Source organism: Oryctolagus cuniculus, chromosome 12 (assembly GCF_051225735.1).
Source record: "Oryctolagus cuniculus isolate XC-2025 breed Fujian yellow rabbit chromosome 12, ASM5122573v1, whole genome shotgun sequence".
In the NCBI taxonomy this organism is placed as follows: Eukaryota; Metazoa; Chordata; class Mammalia; order Lagomorpha; family Leporidae; genus Oryctolagus; species Oryctolagus cuniculus.
Genome location: NC_142878.1, coordinates 115,323,082 through 115,342,138, shown reverse-complemented (window position 1 = coordinate 115,342,138; position 19,057 = coordinate 115,323,082). Strand labels below are relative to the sequence as shown.

At 40.4% G+C, this 19,057-nt stretch overlaps 1 long non-coding RNA gene across 1 annotated transcript; it reads right to left on the bottom strand.

Moving 5' to 3' along the window:
• Nucleotides 1-1,102: 1,102 nt before the first annotated feature.
• LOC149123252 (uncharacterized) lies at nucleotides 1,103-16,598 on the bottom strand. The gene is made up of 3 exons (XR_016217707.1): nucleotides 16,215-16,598; nucleotides 3,804-3,862; nucleotides 1,103-1,684 (listed from the first exon to the last, which is right to left on the bottom strand). It is a non-coding gene; the product is annotated as an uncharacterized LOC149123252 (long non-coding RNA).
• Between the last annotated feature and the right edge of the window lie 2,459 nt (nucleotides 16,599-19,057).

The following is a 19,057-nucleotide window of genomic DNA, read 5'->3' as shown; positions in this document are numbered from 1 at the left end:
ATGAATTCTTGTTCTAATCTCTGTGGCTTTATTTACCTCCTTACCTTTATTCTTTGGCTTGGTGATGACAGTGGCCCCTTAGCATTTCTAATTTCATTCTGAAGGCTATGGTGGCTGTGGAACTTCTCCACAGAGCTTGAGTAGTGGCAAAATAGGAGTACATGTTCATCGATGAGGTAAGCACTGGGTGCCAAGCAGTGTTGGTCGGAGTCTCAAGGAGGAGTTTTTCCATGATCTTCTGGTGCCCACACTCAGCAACAACAAGATCTCAAATAAGTATTATAAAAGTAACATAAATATAAAGACACAAATTAAATATAAAATATGCAGAAAGATAGACCATTAGAACAATAGTCCAAAGTAACCCAAAATAGCTATATTCACTTCAGACTAAACTTAGAGGTCTCCCACATGGGTGCACCCTCTGCTGCTTTCCAAGTCACATTAGCAGGGAGCTGGATCAGAAATGGGGCGGCTGGGAATTGAACTGAGACCCATAAGGGATGTGAGTGCTGCAGGTAACAGCTTAAATTACTGCAACATAGTGCCTGCCCCGGAATCTTTTTGGATGTCACTTCTAACACCAAAGTTGTCATGCTTCCTGAACACCAACCAAGTTCTCCAACACCTACTAATTATCAGACAGTTCAATTCTGATCCCATCTAGAGCTAGAAGAGAACTTGAAGATGCCAGACCCAAGCATGTTTGCTGTTTATGGTCAACTCTCTCCATTCTGAAGTTGTATAGTGAGCTCACAGTTATTGCCAGAAAGGGGTGTGTTATGAAGGATCAGAGCTATACCTATTACTCAGGAAATTATAAAGGCCTTAAAATCTCTGTGCTAGACAATAAGTAGAAAGCCAAATAATTTGTTTCTTATAACTACATTCTCAAATGAACTCTCAAATTCATAAACCCTTTCTCAGCCAGCAAAAGCTAACCTTCCCAGGCATCCTCAATGGGCAAAAACTCTATCTGAAAAAAACTACTCTGTGATACTATTTCTTTTTTTTTTCTTCTTTTTTTCTTTTTGACAGGCAGAGTGGACAGTGAGAGAGAGAGAGAGAGAGACAGAGAGAAAGGTCTTCCTTTACCGTTGGTCCACCCTCCAATGGCCGCTGCAGCTGGTGCGCTGCACTGATCTGAAGTTGGGAGCCAGGTGCCCCTCCTGGTCTCCCATGCGGGTGCAGGGCCCAAGCACTTGGGCCATCTTCCACTGCACTCCTGGGCCACAGCAGAGAGCTGGCCTGGAAGAGGGGCAACCGGGACAGAATCTGGTGCCCCGACCAGGACCAGAACCTGGTGTGCCGGTGCCACAAGGCAGAGGATTAGCCTATTGACCCATGCTGCCAGCCTCTGTGATACTATTTAATAAACAAACATATGGGTTTTAGGATTTCCTAAAGGTGTGGAAAGACAGAATCAATTAAAAGGTCTATTCAGTGAGGTAATAAATAAAAACATCCTTAATTTGGAGAAAAGGGGACAATCAAGTACAGGAAGCACATAGAACTCCTAATGGACATGACCAGAAAAGATCTTCAGCATGACACATGGTGGTCAAACTTTCAACAGGAAAATATAAAAAAAGGATTTTAAAATGTACCTGAGAGAAATGCCATATTGCCTTCAGAGGATCTCCAATTAGATGGACAGTTGATTTCGAATCAGAAACCTTATAGGCTAGGAAAGAATGGAGAGTTGTAGTCTAAGTCTTATAAGAAAAAAACTGTCAACTCAGAATACTATACCATGCAAAGCTCTCATTTATGAGTGAAGGTGAAATAAAGACCTTTCATAACAAACAGAAATTGAAAGAATTTGTCACCACTCATCCAGATTTATAAATGATGCTTTAAAAGGATGTGCTACACAGAGAAACAGAAAGGTAGTCATCATTATGAAAGCATGTGAAGGCAGAAAATCTAGTAAAAGTACAAAGGAACGCCAAACCAAACAATAGGAATAGTTATGGGAAAATGGCAGGGCAAACTCCTTACTTATCAATAATAATCATATAGAAATGCCCTAAATTCTCCAATTAAAAGGTACAAACTGGCTGAATGGATTAAAAAAATAAAATTCCTCTATTTGCTGCCTGTAAGAAACACACATGACTAACAATGATACAAACAGACTCAAAGTGAAAGGATGGAAAAAGGTATTCCATGCTAATGGAAAGCAAAAATTATCAGGAGTAGCACAAAAACTGTAAAAAGGCAAAGAATAGCATTATGTTATTATTAAAGATCAATTCAATAGGAAGATGTGATTACAATAAATGTACATGTCCCAATATTAGTGCATCTGGGTTTCTAAAAGCAATGTTAATGGATCTAAAGGGAGACACAGACTCTAATACAATAATGAGACACTTCAACACACCACTTTCATCAATGGACAAATCAACTAGGCAAAAAAAAAAAAAGAAAGAAACAACAGAACAAATTTACACCATGGACCAAATGGATCTGTTATCTACAGAACATGCCATCCCCAAACTGAAGAATACACATTCTTTTCATCAGTGAATGGAACTTTCTCTAGGATATATCATATCCTAGGCCATAAAGCAGGTCTCCATAAATCAAAAAATACCTGAAATAATATCATGTATCTTTTCTGACTACAATGGAATGAAGCTGGAAATTAACTAACTAAAGAAATGTGAGAAAACATGCAAACACATGGAGGCTGAACAACATGTTCCTAAATGAACAGTAGGTCATGGAAAAATCAGAAAAGAATTCAAAAAATTCTGGAAAACAAATGAAGATGACAATATAACATATCAAAAATTATGGGATACTGAAAAAGTAGTGTTGAGGGAAGTTTATAGCAATCAGTGCTTACATCAACAAGTTAGAAAGGCAAAAATTAAATGATCTAACAATACATCTCAAGGATCTAGAGAAACAAGAACAAACCAAACCCAAAATCAGTAGGAGGACCAGAAGAAGAAAAAAATGGAGAATTAGGGAGTGGCATGCTTCAAAGGCTAGGGAGAAACAGTGAGGAGAATAGTGTAGGAGGTACACTCTTGGTGGAGAATTGGAGAGAAAAACACCCAGGAAGCCCCATGGGAGGAGGGGAAATGGCCTGAACCTGCATAGTGAGTGCTGACATGCAGCCAGAGAGGGCGGAGAGCCAAAGCTATGGAAAGCCAGAGCTGGCAGCATTCTTGAGATGGAGGGAGGATAGACTGTACCAACACATGAGGTTAGAGCAGAGAGAGAATATGGTGTGTGTCCAGACTGGAGTCCAGGGTCCTGGTAGTTGCTGGCAGTTGTCAGTGGTCTTAGTGCAAGTGTAGAGGGTTGTCCAATTCCAACGAATCACTCCAAAATAGAAACTGTGATCCAGCTGAGAGGGCAGGTGCCATTTTAAAACAGGGCAAAACTACAGAAGCCTGCAGGTGTACACATAACAGCTCACTGAGACAGGACACTTGAAGTTAGTGCTGGCAGCAGTGGCAGGCAGGCATTCAGCCAGTGACTCTAGGGTGTGTGTGATCCAGAACTTCAAACAGTGGGCGTGGCCCACAGCCCCCACTGACTCAGAGCTTGGCTGGGAGGCAGCTGGACAGCAATGAAGGACAGAGGGGTGCCTGTGCCAGCAGTGTCCTCTGGACTCAACAACTGTGGGAGACTTGAGTGCTGAGACCATGGGGACTCGGTGGCTACAAGTAAAGGTGTAGGGCATAGCTGGGTATTGATTTCCCCCTTGCTCCTGGAACTTAGGTGTTACCCTGGAAACTTGCCCCACCCTAAAACATTGGCCAGAGCCCCTTGGCCACACTCACCATATACTTCCTGTTAGTCACTGGAAGGGCAGACATTCCAAGAAGCCACAGAAGCATACCTCAAAGACAAAAACCAACAAAAGGAAAAATTAAAAATCAACTCCACAAATGCTGAAAAGTAAGAACCAAAATGCAAGAAACTAGAATAAGGAAGTCACCATGACCCTCCCAGAGGAACACAACATTTCAACATTAGAATGCTAAAGTAGAGATCAAGGAAATGTCAGAAATGGAATTTAGAAAATTAATCATAGGATGAGTCACTCAAAAAAAAAAATCAGAAGCAAATCCACAAAAGAAAATGATACATGACATGAATGAAAATTTTTTCCTAAGAAATTGAGAACTTAAAGAGAAATCAAAATGAAATTTTAGAAATGAAAATTTCAATGGATCAAATAAAAAAGTGGTGGAAAGCCTTAACAGCAGACTTGATGAGGCAGAAGAAAGAATATCTGAACTAGAAGACAAACTTTCAGAAATCTTACAATCAGGCAATAAATAAATAAATAAATAAAACAAAAAGAAATTAGAAAACATAAAAACAGTGTTGGAGATTTATGAGATACTCTCAAATGACCCAACATGTGCATCTTAGGAGTTCCTGAATGAGTGGAAAGAGAGAAGGGAATAGAAAACCTATTTAGTGAAATAATTACAGAAAACTTCCCCAATTTGGAGAAAGAAAGGGATGTTCAAATAGAGGAAGCACACAGAACTCCTAACAGACAGGACCAGAAAAGATCTTCACTACCACACATTGTAGTCAAACTTTCTACAGTGAAACATAAAGAAAAGATTCTAAAATGTGCACAAGAGAAACATCAGATTACTCTCAGAGGCTCGCCAATTAGACTCACAGCTGACTTCTCATCAGAAACCCTACAGGTTAAAAGGGAATGGTGAGATAGAGTCCAAATCTTAAAAGAAAAAACTGTCAACCCAGAATATTATACCCTGAAAAGTTTGCATTTATGAATGAAGGTGAAATGAAGATCTTCCATAACAAACAGAAACTGCAAGAATTTGGCAACACTTGTCCAGCCTACCAAAGATGCTTAAGGATATGCTACACACAGAAACACAGAAAGATAGCCAGCATTATGAAAGAATGAGAAGGCAGAAAACCCACCAGGAAAAGTACAAAAGAAATCCAAAGTCAACAACAGGAATATTTTTGGAAAATGGCAGAACCAAGTTATCATTTACCAATAGTCACTTTGAATGTAAATAGCCTCAATTCTTCAGTTAAAATATACAAACTGGCTGAATGACTGTAAAACAAGATGTGGGGAGCCATTGCACCACGCCCTAAAGATGGCGCCGGCTCCTTTCTCCCGGAAGGACTGGCGAGAAACAAACAACTCCTAATAAGGAGATGGCTGAGCTCCCTTCTGGCTTCTGCATTGCTGTACCTATCAATCCTTGCCACTTGGCTGCTTTTGATTGGTGTGCTGATGGCTATAAGAGGGATGGGAGAGGGAAGGAGGCGGAAGAAGAAGCTTGTTCAAGGTTCCTGAATAAACTGCTTGAAGAAGAGTTCGGGTCGTGTCTTCCTTGCTGGTCGAGGGACACGACAACTGGTGGCCCGTATGGGGAACCATCTCAAACGCGAACTCAGAACTTCCTGCAGTCAGGGCAGCACTGGTAAGTCCCCCAGGAAAATAAGGTGGGGATCTGCGATAAGAGCGGGCAGTCCTGCGACAATAGTGGGAGGATAGCTCTGCGATTAAAGCAGAGGAAGTTCTGCGACAAAAGCAGAAGGAGCTCTGACCCGTGGCCAGGGAAAGAGTACAATTTTTGATGATGGGTAATTCACAGTCCCATCCAATTTTTCTGGCGCTGAATGTGCTGCTTTGAGAAAACGGTTTGAAACTTAAGCCTAGTACATTGCATAGGTTTTTACGTAACTGCGATACCATTGCACCCTGGTATGGGGTTTCGGGAAGCCTTACTATCCCTTCATGGGACAAACTAGGCAGGGATTTGGATTTTGCATTTGAACAGGGTAATCTCAAAAGGGGAGTGAGACCAATATGGAAGTTAGTGCGAGCATGCCTCAAGGATGAGCGGTATAGTGAAGCTATTCTGAGCGGTCAAGCTGCCTTGGAGGAGCTTCAGGAAGAGTGCTCCGAGAGAGCTGCCAGTGAAAAAGGGAAAACTTTGAAGGAGAGTCAGAAAAGAACTAGGAAAAAACTGTACCCCGATCTTTCCGAGTTGTGCAGCCCCTCCTTAGTAAGTAGTACTAGTGCAGAAAGTAGCTCAGAAAGCAGCAGTGAGTCTGAAGAGTGTGGCGATAACAAAGAGTCTGGTATAAAGCAAGTACGGGAATTGAATCGGCAAATGAGGATTTCCAAAAATTACAGCCGCTGAGCCATTACCAGGTGCTCCAAATATATTTACGGATGGGTCAAAAACAGGCTGTGGGGTTTATATGGTAGAGGGTAATGACCCGGTATTTCATCAGTTTCAGCCAGGCTCACCTCAAGTTGTGGAATTAAAAATAGTTATTGAGGTCCTTAAGCAGTGCTCTTTTGCCTTTAATTTGTTGTCAGATTCCTTATATGTGGTGAACGCAATAAAGATATTGGAAACCGCAGGACCGATTAAACCTTCTAGCCCAATTCCATCCCTAATGTCAGGTGATTGCTCATTGTCTGGATGCATGGGCCGCCTGGGGGAGACCCCAGGTGCTAAAAACTGATAATGGCCCAGCCTATACATCTCAAACCTTTACCACCTTTTGCCAAAAAATGGAGGTTCAACTTGTCCATGGATTGCCGTACAATCCTCAGGGCCAGGGCATAATTGAGTGAGCACACCGCACACTGAAAGAATATCTTTTAAAACAAAAAGGGGGACGCGACAGGCCAGGAGAAAGAGAGAGGAAAAATTCCACAGGTATCTTGACCTAGAGAAAAGTCTTAATTCGATAACCCTTTCCAACTTTATGGGTTTTTCTCTTTACAGTTAATAAAAACTTAAGCAATGGGCTCATACGCTGATAATCAATTCTTTTCTGTGCTGCTGTAGCTAACTTATCTAATGAGAGTTTTAATGTGTCTTGAAGGTTTCACATTTTTCTATTGCCAGTATGAGTCTTGATTGGAAAAACTGCACCATGAAGCTGTTTACCTTATATCTTTAATGTTTGAGTGATTACCTAACTCTGATTAGATCTAGTCCACAGCCTTGGTTAAACGTACTAATTTTTGACTAAAATGGTTTGACTCTCTGATAGTTTAAATTCTAAACCGAGTCTTTCAACTTTGGGGCTTCCAGTTGGATCCCTGGAACTCTCAAAGGATGGGACTCTAAATTTGTTAAAGTAACAGCTGTTTGAGTCAATTCAAATTATACAAAGTGTATTTAAATGTAGTAAATGATGTCAAATCTATGTTGTATTCATGTTTTTGCTTTTCAGCTAGAGTAGTCTTATAAAAATGAGAGTAAATTCTGTGTATACAAGCCTTTATGTTGTTAACTCAAGTAAGCCAATACAGATTGGTTCAGAAAATTGGGTTAATGCAAATGCCCTTTGGTTCACTTTCTCAGTTTTACATTTACATGTCTTTGATATGCTTTAAACTTGTTTCTCTTAAGGATGAAGATCTTTTCAAAGTTGTAAATATGCACTAGTGACTGTTGCTGCCCAAGTGGTGTTATCCTTATGTTACTTAAAAGCATGGAAATGTAATTTTGACTTTTAATTCAGATAATGGTGTGGTATTCATTAATAGCTCAGTGTTTTAAGTTATCCAGGCATCGGTGCTAAGTAAAATATGGAAAATGTATTATGTGTACTTTTAACATCTTAAATTTGATAAGAGAGACTTTTAAGTTTGCCAGCATGTACTCTCATAGGTTGTCCATACATGATAATTCAAGACTGTAAAAGTAACTACAGGTATAAAGTTTCAGAAGGTGTGAGCAAGTCATGAAAAGTTGTAAAAAGTTTACGATTTTAAAACATTGTTTACAGAGTTTTCTATAAGTTAAATGTTAATGCCAAAATTACACTAACCTAAAGTTGAAGTCTGATCTTCTGTTATAACAATGGGATTTTTTAAAATGTGTACTAATGTTAGTAATTATCTGGAAATGATCTCAATTGTAAATCTTAAAATCTGTTGTTGCAAAAACTGTAACGTCTCTTTTTAACACTACTGTCTGTTAAGTTATGATTGATAAAAAGTATTAAGTCTTAAAAAGTTATGTTAAATATTATTATGATCAGATCTGGTCTAAAAGTGTTAAAATTGCCCTTACTAAATGTTAAGGAATTCTATTTTGACCAGATACTCTAAGTTCTCTTGGCACCTTTAACAGACTTTCTGAAAATCAAAGTTCTAAATTCTCTGGACTTTTGGTATCTCCAGAGGGCCCCTGGAGATGTCAAAAGATATATCTCTCATCTTGCAGAGATAATAACCAATCGGGCTGTTTAGATTAAAAGTGGTGCCAAGATGTGAAATGACGCTAAACTTCAGTTATAAACGTGTTTCTTTCTAGCTGCTCCAGTCTCTGGCTCAGAAGCCAGATCCTTTAAAGAGGGACTGACAAAGTCTAAGAAACATCCCATGGTCATGATTTGCATCACCTCAATGTCCAAACCTTATGATTAAGATATGGAATCACCCGGGAACAGGCAAGGCAAATTGTAAAATCCTGCCCTTCCTGTGTCACATTTCTCCCGGTCCCTTATTATGGTGTAAATCCTAGAGGTTTTATGCCTAATCAGCTTTGGCAGATGGATGTTACCCATTTTTTCTGAATTTGGTAAACTAAAATACATACATGTTTCTTTAGATACATGTTCAGGTTTTGTTTTTGCCACCCCGCAATGCGGCGAGGCTGCCAAACATCTCTCATTGCCTTCAGGCCTTTGCTGTTCTAGGAACCCCTATACAGATAAAAACTAATAATGGCCCAGCGTATACTTCCAACTCTTTTAAGCACTTCTGTACTAACTTCCACATCTCTCATCACCGGGATTCCTTATAATCCCCAGGGACAAGGTATTGTGGAACGAGCACATGCCACATTAAAAAATTATTTACAAAAAATAAAAAAGGGGGAATACGGGACCATGGCATATTCCCCACAAAAATGGCTATCACATGCTCTTTTCATTTTAAATTTTCTAATACTGGATAATCAAGGGAAAACTGCAGCTGATCATCACTGGCATCCTGAAACCAAAAGACAAGTTATGTGAAGTGGAAAGACCCTCTAACTGCTCAATGGTATGGACCTGACCCTGTTTTAATATGGGGATGTGGACATGTTTCTATATTCTCGATGGTTACCTGAGCAACTGGTGCAGCAAACAGACAATGTCACAAAGCAGCCCCTTGATCTTCATTATGATAACATTGCTGATTGGGATCGTTACTGCAGCCGTTAAAACCGCCATTTCCATTGCAGCTGTGGGCGCTACAACAGCTGCTATAGCGCTCACAGGGACAGTTCAAACTGCTAATACCCTGAATAATTTAGCGGCCTCCATGGCTGCTGCTTTGGATACTCAGACATCCTTAAATGCACAAATAAAGGGAGGCTTGATGATTGTTAATAAGCGTGTGGATTTGGTACAGGAGCAGGTGGATACTCTCTGGCAGCTTGCTCAGCTAGGATGTGAGTGGAAATTTTCAGGGTGTGTGTGACCTCTGTTCAGTACGATAACATGACTCAGGCAGCAAATTACTCTAAACAGTTGTCTCAGATGCTCTTGCAGAATTGGTCCGCAGAATTTGACTACACCTTGAAGCAACTGCGCCTTGCCATGGTCACCATCAACTCCACGCGTGTGGATGTCTCCTTCGCATCTGGATTGTCATCCTGGATCTGCACAGCCGTCTCCAGCCTGAAGGAGTGGGCGGGACTTGGAGCTTTGACGGGGTTGCTGTTACTTGTTGTGTTATTTTGCCTGTGGTGTTTGTGCAGGATGAGGACAGCTCATCGGCGGGAATTGGCCATGATAGCTCAAGCCTTTTATGCCCTTGAGGCTGGACAATCGCCGCAAGCATGGCTGGCCTTCCTTGAATGCTAGGCATGGGTGCAGGGTGCGAGGCAAAGCACTGCAGAGAGAACGAGCCATTACGTTCTCTGGAAGGCAAGTCTGTCTGCATGTGGGTTGGCATCCCAGATCCCACCCCCGCGAAAAGGATGCTGTTCCAGGTGGATGCCTGGCAGTGGGGGACAGACCCCTACCTTCTCCTGTAATCCTTAGATGCCTGGTTCTAAAACAAAAGGGGGGAACTGTGGGGAGCCATTGCACCGCGCCCTAAAGATGGCACCGGCTCCTTTCTCCTGGAAGGACTGGCGAGAAACAAACAACTCCTAATAAGGAGATGGCTGAGCTCCCTTCTGGCTTCCGCATTGCTGTACCTATCAATCCTTGCCACTTGGCTGCTTTTGATTGGTGTGCTGATGGCTATAAGAGGGATGGGAGAGGGAAGGAGGCGGAAGAAGAAGCTTGTTCAAGGTTCCTGAATAAACTGCTTCAAGAAGAGTTCGGGTCGTGTCTTCCTTGCTGGTCGAGGGACGCGACAACAAGAGCCATCTATTTTCTACTTAACAAGAAAAACATCTCATCAACAAAGATACAAGCAGATTGAAACTGAAATGATGGAAAAAGATAATCGATGGTAATAGAAACCAAAAAACAGCTTGTGTTGCCATCCTAAAATCAGAGACAATAGACTTTAACATAAAAACTGTTAAAAGAGATTAAGAAAGGCACTATGTAATAATTAAGGGATCAAACCAAGAAGAAGATGTGACCACAATAAATGTATATACATCCATTACAGGGCACCTGGCTACTTAAAAGATGTTAATAGACCTAAAGGTAGACAGACTTCAATACAATAGTAATGGGAGATTTCAATACCGCACTTTCAGCAATGGACATATAATCCAGACAGAAAATTAGCAGGGAACAATAAAGTTAATTGACACTATAGAATACATATTCTTCTCATCAGTGCATGGAACTTTCTTTAGGATAGATAATATGCTAGGCCACAAAGCAAGTCTCAGCAAATTCAAAAAAAAAAATTATTCCATGCATCTTCTCTGACCACAATGGAATAAAACTAGAAATCAACAACTCAAGAATCTCTAGAACATATATAAACACATGGAGACTGAACCACAAGCTCTTGAATGAACAGTGGGTCATTGAAGAAATCAAAAAATTTCTGCAAACAAATGAAGGTGATAATACATCATATCAAAACCTGTGGGATACAGCAAAAGCAGTGTTAAGAGGGAAGTTCATAGCAATTGGTGCCACCAGGAACTGAAAAGGTACCAAATAAATGAGCTATCCATGCATCTCAAGGACCTAGAATATCAACAACAAACCAAACCCAAAACAAGTAGGAGGAAAGAAATAATTAAAATTAGAAAAGAAACAAAACAAACAAAAAATACAAAAAAAAAGTGAAATAAAAAGATGGTTTTTTAAAAAGATAAAAAAATGATACACCATTGGCACAACTAACCAAAAAAAAAAAAAAAAAAAAAACAAGAAGAAGAAGAAGAAAGAGACCCAAATCAATAAAATCAGAGATGGAAAAGGAAATATAACAGCAGATATCATAGAAATAAAAAGAATCATCAGAAACCAGGTAACTTAGAAGAAATAGATAGATTCCTAGAAACATACAATTTACCAAAGTTGAGTCATGAAAATATAGAAAACCTAAATAGACCAATAACTGTCGCTCCCCCTCTTCGTGGAGGAACGACACAGGACCCTGCGCTGTTCTTTCGTCTGCTCGGCCCTCCCCGGGTTTGCTGCTGGTTCTTCCCGGGTTGGCTATTATCCCTTCCACCTCCGTGGAAGGGCAGTTCCCCCTGCCACATTCCCCACTTCCGCGGGGGAGCGGCACACCACCGGCCGGCTCTCTCGGGGGCTGCACAGGTGTTCCTTCAGCTAGATGTTCCCCTTAGATGTTCCTGGTGCATGCCGTCTCTCTCCTCCTTTATAGTCCTCCTCCGCCAATCCTAACTCTGCTACCCACACGCCGAGTACGCTGCTCTCCTCCAATCAGGAGCAGCTCCTGCAGCTTGTCAAGTTGGTGAGAGGCAGCTGGGTAGAAGCTGTTGCCTCCTCTCCCAGCGCCATATTGTGGGAGAGCAGATGCATAGAATAAGTCTTAATTCCAGTAACTCAGTCCAGTCCGGGTTGCTCCCCACAAATAACCAAGATGGAAATTGAATAAGTAATAAAGACACTCCCAACAAAGAAAAGCCTAGGACCAGACAACTTCACTGCTGAATTCTAGCAGATATTTTAAAAAGAACTAATTCCAACAAATAGGAGTGAATCATCCCAAACTCCTTCTATGAAGCATACATCATCTTAATGCCTAAACCTGGAAAAGATGCAACAGAAAGAGAACTATAGATCAGTATCCCTAATGAACATAAGACACAAAAATCCTCAACAAAATAGCTGATTGAATCCAACAAAACATCAGAAAAATCATTCATCATGACCAAGTGGGATTTATCCCAGTATTCAGTGATGATTCAACATTCACAAATCAATTAATGTGATACACCACATTAGAAAACTGAAGAAGAAAAATCATATGATTATCTCAATAGATGCAGAAAGAGCATTTGATAAAATACAATATTCTTTCATGATGAAAACCCTAAGCAAAATGGATGTAGAAGGGACATTCCTCAACACAATCAAGGCAATATATGACAAACCCATGGCCAGTATCCTATTGAAAAGGTAAAAGCTGGCAGAATTCCTACTAAGATCTGGAACCAGACAAGAATGCCCACTCTCACCATTGTTATTTAATCTAGTCCTGAAGGTTTAGCTCTAGCTAAAACCTTAGGCAAGCCAAAGAAATCACAGAGATACAGATCAGAAAAGAGGAAGTAAAACTATTCTTATTTGCAGATTACATGATCCTATATATAGGAGATGCAAAAGACTCCACTGAGAGACTACTGGAACTCATAAAAGAGTTTGGTAAAGTGGCAGGATATAAAATCAACAGAAAAATCTATAGCCTTTTTTTTAAATTTTTTTAACTTTTATTTAATGAATATAAATTTCCAAAGTACGACTTATGGATTACAATGGCTTCCCCCCCATAACGTCCCTCACACCTGCAACCCTCCCCTTTCCCACTCCCTCTCCCCTTCCATTCACATCAAGATTCATTTTCGATTCTCTTAATATACAGAAGATCAGCTTAGTATACATTAAGTAAAGAGAAAAATCTATAGCCTTTATATGCACAGACAATGTCATGACTGAGAAAGAACTTTTAAGATCAGTACCATTCACTATTTGTTGAACTCTTTACTTAGTGTAGGGTTAATCTTATGAGTATAAAGTAAAATGAAAATAGATCTTTATAAAAATTAAGACTGCAAAAGGAGAGAGAGGAGGAGGGAGGGTGGGATGAAAAGTACCAATATGTTCCTAAGTCAATATATATGAAATACATGAAATTTGTATACCTTAAATAATTTTTTTTTTAAATCAGCAGTGAAGCCATTTGGTTCCGGGCTTTTCCTTGTTAAAAGGTCTTTATTACTGATTCAATCTCCATCTTGGTTATTGGCCTATTTAGGTTTTCTATGTCTTTGGGAGTCAATTTTGGCAGATTGTATGTGTCCATAAAACATTCCATTTCTTCTAGGATTTTCCAATTTATTGATGTATAGCTACTTGTAGTAGCTCTTCATGATTTTTTTAAAGATTATTTATTTGAAAGGCAGAGTTGCAGAGTCAGAGAGAGAGAAGGTCCTGGCTGCTCCACTTCCAATCCAGCTCCCTAGTGATGAACCTGAGTAAACAGCAGAGGATGTCAAGTCCTTAGGCCCCTGTCCCACCATGAGACCTCAATGAACTCCAGGCTCATGACTTCAGATTAGCCCAGCTATGGCAGTTGCTGGCCATTTGGGGAGTGAACCAGTGGATGGAAGATATATGACTGAATGAGCAGATACTAACATGTCTCCCAGGAATGAGAATGTTCTTGTGAGAGGAGAATCTTAATGTCCCTATGGGTTAGCTCTTCAGATCAAGGATATACTACAGCTAATTCTCAGGCTTAGGGCATAAGCTACTACCTTGCTTTCTTCCAGAAAGAATGAGCTAGGGTTAAACTGCACAGTCCTAGGGACTGAGCCACTGGGAGCATCTTAGATCACCACTCACACAGTTTTGAAACTTAGGACAAGGAAAAGAGTAAAGGGAGCATTGATGAGACACCACCTTGTAAACTTTCCAAGGGAACAAGCCAATGACATTCATGATGAGATATCTGCATTTATGGTAGCTAAAAGGACATGTGCAAATATTTTTTAAAATTATTTTACTCATTTGAAATGCAGAGAAATAGACAGAAAAAAGAAAGATTTTTTTTCCCTCCTTCATCGATTCACTTCTCAAATGCATGCAACAACAATGGCCAGGCTGAAGGGATGGACCAGGCTGAAGCCAGAAGCCAGAAACTGAATTTGGGTCTCCCATATGGGTGATAGAGACCCAAGTACTTAGGCCATCATCCACTGCTTACAAGAGTGTGTAATCGGCCGGCGCCGTGGCTCACTAGGCTAATCCTCTGCCTTGTGGCGCCGGCACACCTGGTTCTAGTCCCGGTCGGGGCGCCGGATTCTGTCCCGGTTGCCCCTCTTCCAGGCCAGCTCTCTGCTGTGGCCTGGGAGTGCAGTGGAGGATGGCCCAAGTGCTTGGGCCCTGCACCCCATGGGAGACCAGAATAAGTACCTGGCTCCTGCCATCGGATCAGTGCGGTGCGCCGGCCGCAGCACACTGGCTGTGGCGGCCATTGGAGAGTGAACCAAAGGCAAAGGAAGACCTGTCTCTCTCTCACTGTCCACTCTGCCTGTCAAAAAAAAAAAAAAAAAGTGTGTAATCGCAGCAAAGTGGATTGGAAGGAAGGCTGATACTCTGATATGGGATATGGACATCTGAAGTGACATCTTAACACTTGCTGTAGAGTCAAAATCAAAATGGAGTGAGTGTGGCTAAGATATGATTGCAGATCTCTTGCTTCTGTACATATTAGCTTTGCTTGCTAATGGCTAAAGGTGTATCTTGTAAAACTAAGTGGGCCAAAATTCCAAGGAAATAAGTTGAGAGAAATGTGTCCTGCACCGTTATCTTGCAACCATATTTTAGAGTTGTTATTGTTCCTGGGTTTGTTATTGCTAACTGTTATCTTACAACCATATTCTGCATTTTTTTTTATTGTTCACTGCATATCAGGGGTTTGAAATTGTGAGCCTTAGTGGAAGAATACTGTAAAAAACTGTGTAACTCACTGTTGGGACTGCACTCTGGTAAGGAGTGATGGTCCCAATCAGATGCCTTGCCTCTCCTTTTCAATTAAATTCACGTGTGACTGTCACTTGTTTTTGTAATATTCTATTTTAGCTGAAGAATGGATGCAACACTGCTCTAAACATCCACCAAAGCAGAGTTTTTACATGAGAATGATAAATAGGTTTTCTCCACTTTCTTCTTATGTGAAATCTTCACAAATAGAAAACAAACCATTTTTTATTCCTGTGGAAAAATGCTGCTGGTTCTTTGGAAAAATGCTGAAATACTGAAGCTGAATGAAAGGTATTATGACAGAAAATATTTAATAGTGTTGGGAACTTCAGAGGGGAAGGTGCCATTTGACAATGTGGGGCTGAATGCAGATATTTAAGATTTATTTCCACAGATACTGGTTTGTCCCCTTTGAAACCTATGGGGAAATTTAATCCAAATTATCATAGTAAGAGATGAGATCATGTGGAACCTTAGAGGAGGTGATTAGGATCAATTCTTTCATGTGATTAATGGGTTGCAGGTTTACCTCCAGGGGTCTGTTTCAGCAGTCACTTTACATTAGCCTCTCCTATACTCAGCTTTATTGGTCCACATGGTTCTTGTGCTAGGCCTTTGCCAATAAGAAGGCCAGCACCAGATGTTACCCCTAAAACCTGGGACCAAATCCTTGAGCCAAATAAAACCATTTCTTTGTAACTTACTCAGTCTGATACTGTGTTATTAACAAGAGAATACAGATTAAGATCCCGAGGAAGAGCCATGCTGAGAGGTCAGGGTCATGGACTAGAAATCTTGTTTCCCAACTCAGGGGGACCAGATCACCCCTGGTATGAGAGGAAGGTTTAAGGATCCTACAGATAGCAGCAGATTCCCCCCAGTGAATAGCATATCTGCAGACATACTCCCTCTGAGGACCTCTCATCCTACCACACTATTTAGGGAGACGTGCGCCTATCCAGAGGGCCTCCAGCACTGACCAGAAGTTTCTGTGTGCAGGAACAGGACAGAATGCCCAGGGGCCCAGCTACCTGCTCAATTCGAGCAAACTGGCCCAACACACTCACCATTTCCTTGCTTCCGTGATATCCAGGCACCCTCTTGAGGGGTCTTGTGATGACCGAAATTTGCAGAGCGATGGAGCCAGCTAAGGCCTCTCTCGGGAGCAGATCCGGGGAGTTGAGTACAGCGGTGCCAAAAAAATAATATCGCACGTGGTTCCCCAATGATGCCCCTGGGCGCCTTGATTGAACAATTTGCCCAACCGGCAAGAATGCACGACGTCAGAAAAGGTGTAGCCAATCAGAATCCTGTTAAGGTTCCTTGAGGCTGTTCCTGGAGAGGGGAGAAGCTTGGACTTAAGCTGCCTGCTTCTCTCAGATGGCAACTCTTCTGGCGGTAGGAGGCACTTTCCCCTCTCGATGGTCCCACCTCCTTGGATCCCCCCTCTCCCTCCCTCCCTCCAGTGATCACAATCCTACTGAGATCTCATGATCCTGCGCTTGCAGTAACCTGCTTCACATGAGCTACAATTTACAAAATGTTGGCTGGACTGTGGGCCTTTCTTTTTCTTTGTATTCACAGTTTATTTTATTAGGTTGTTTGACAATTTTTTATATTGATTTTAAGACTAAAAATATTATGTAGGTTAGTTTTTTGTTTCATTTCTCTTATAAGCATTTGATTTCTAGTCTGTGTTTTGTCCTTTAAAATGTTTTCTATTTGTTTCTTGCTGGTACATAGTAACCCAGTTGATTTTTATGTATTTATTTTATACCTAGTAAGCTTATTCTCTTATCAGTTTTATTTATCTAGGGATTATGTTGTATTTTCTCTGTATACAATAGTATCATCCAATATATTAACAATTTTGTTGCTTAAAAGTTTATCAAAAATTTATACCTAATATTTCCTTTTTTGTTGTTTTATTTACCTGATTATACTTCCAAGATGAAGTTGGAGAGAAACAATGAGAAAAGATAGACTTGTCTAGATCTGTTCCCAGGAAAAAAGCTTGCAATGTTCTGTAGTAATTATGCTGTCATAGGTTCATTTTATACAATCTTAGTTGGAATGTGGAAGTTGCTATTTTAATATTCTATTAGTTGTTGTGTGTTTATGGCCCAATGATGAATTTTATTACATGTTTTTTAACATTTACTCTAAATGATCACATTATTCTCTTGTATTTTTCACCCATGTGAATGTTTACTCTATTTGTTCCAGACTGTTAACCCCCTTTGAACATTTTAGTATATTCTGTTCATTATTAATTTATTATCATTTCATATTTTTGCAGAACAACACCCCAAACTTGTTGGAAGTGTTGTTTTAGAACCCCAAACATGGCCTACTTATCCAACATGCAGAAAGCCAATTGCTGACATCAATGTAGAAGGAAAAAGGTGTTTATTTCAAAGGCAGAGCAAGAATCCATGCAGCTATTGCTTAATTCCTAGACTCCCCAAGGAGTAAGGGTTGAAGGTTTTTATAAATGAAAGCTAGGGCTGACAGGTGGAGGTTTATCTTGTGTGCAAGGCCCTGGTGTTTCAGTGGTACTCATGACCTTACTTTGATTGGTGGCGTGGTGCACTTTAGGGGATTTTTTTTTTTTTACAATGGCCCAGTGGGCTTCATTTAGTCTGGGGGACTACATATAAGTGGTGGTTATCTTTTGCCCAGACCTGGAATTTCCATGCTGAATCTGGAATCCCCCTAAACAAACCCATCCAGGGAATATTGACCAGCAGGATTTGATCTATTGCAGAAGCAACTGCCTCCTTGTACTGTGGGAGAATGGCATTTAATTTTAGTCATATCCTTTGCCTTTTACATTAAAAGCATTCTAGGTGCAGGCACATAGGTGACGAATGAGGTAATAAAGTTTATTTAAAAGGTAAGAAAGCAAGCACAAACATGAGTGGGCATAATTGAAGAGTAGAGTTGATCAGAGAATGCGTAGGGGAAAGGAAGTATAGAGATGGCACCTCAGCACCTCCATTAGTCTTGATCTCCAATGGAAGACAGCATAAGCACCTCCCAGCACCTCCTTTTATGAGATAATGTGGTCACTTGTGAGGTTTATGGCAGCTCCATAAAATTCCAAGTAGAGCTCAATATACATATTTACATGACTTTCCCTTAGGTCCCAGATGAAAAGAAGGTTTCTTGGGAAAGGAGGTGTTCTGACAAATATTGTAGAATTACATGGGGGCAGGGCTTTATGGCTTTTGACCTGCAGCTCACTTTGCTACCTTATCCCATATCACATGAGCCTGATGATTTGTCAGTACAGCTGTATCACTTCTTCAATTCAGTGAATTTCTTTTGGTAAAGGACAAGCAAGGACCTTGGTCTAGGGAAAGAAATGAGATAATGCATCCTGCCTTTACATTATAGGGGTTCAGTCACAATATGTAATTTAGTATAATAATACTTTATTATCTCATATATTTGTTATCTCTTATATATTTGTATCTCTTATATAGAGATGGTCCTTAAGTTCATTTTTATTTCATGTCCTTGTCTGACTTTGTCATCAATGTAATGCTGATTCACACCAAAACTATTTCCTGTTCAGTTCCACTTTGGATAAATCTGCAAAATTTTGGAATTTTTTTCTTCCTTAAAAGTTATCTCACTGTCCACTCTGCCTGTCAAAAAAAAAAAAAAAAAAAAAAAAAAAAAAAGTTTGGGCTGTTCCATAAATCTGGGACTGTAATTTTGTTTGTAGAAATGGTTTGTTGGCTCTTTTCATTTGTAAAATATTGATTCACCCTGCTTAGTTCATGAGACATTTTCCTATTTATGTTACATTCACATTTTAATATTCTGAGTTCAAAAATTTGGTGGACTTTTGTGGTGCAATGAGAAGGCCATGCCAAGATGGCTTCTGGCAATGGAAACTGCC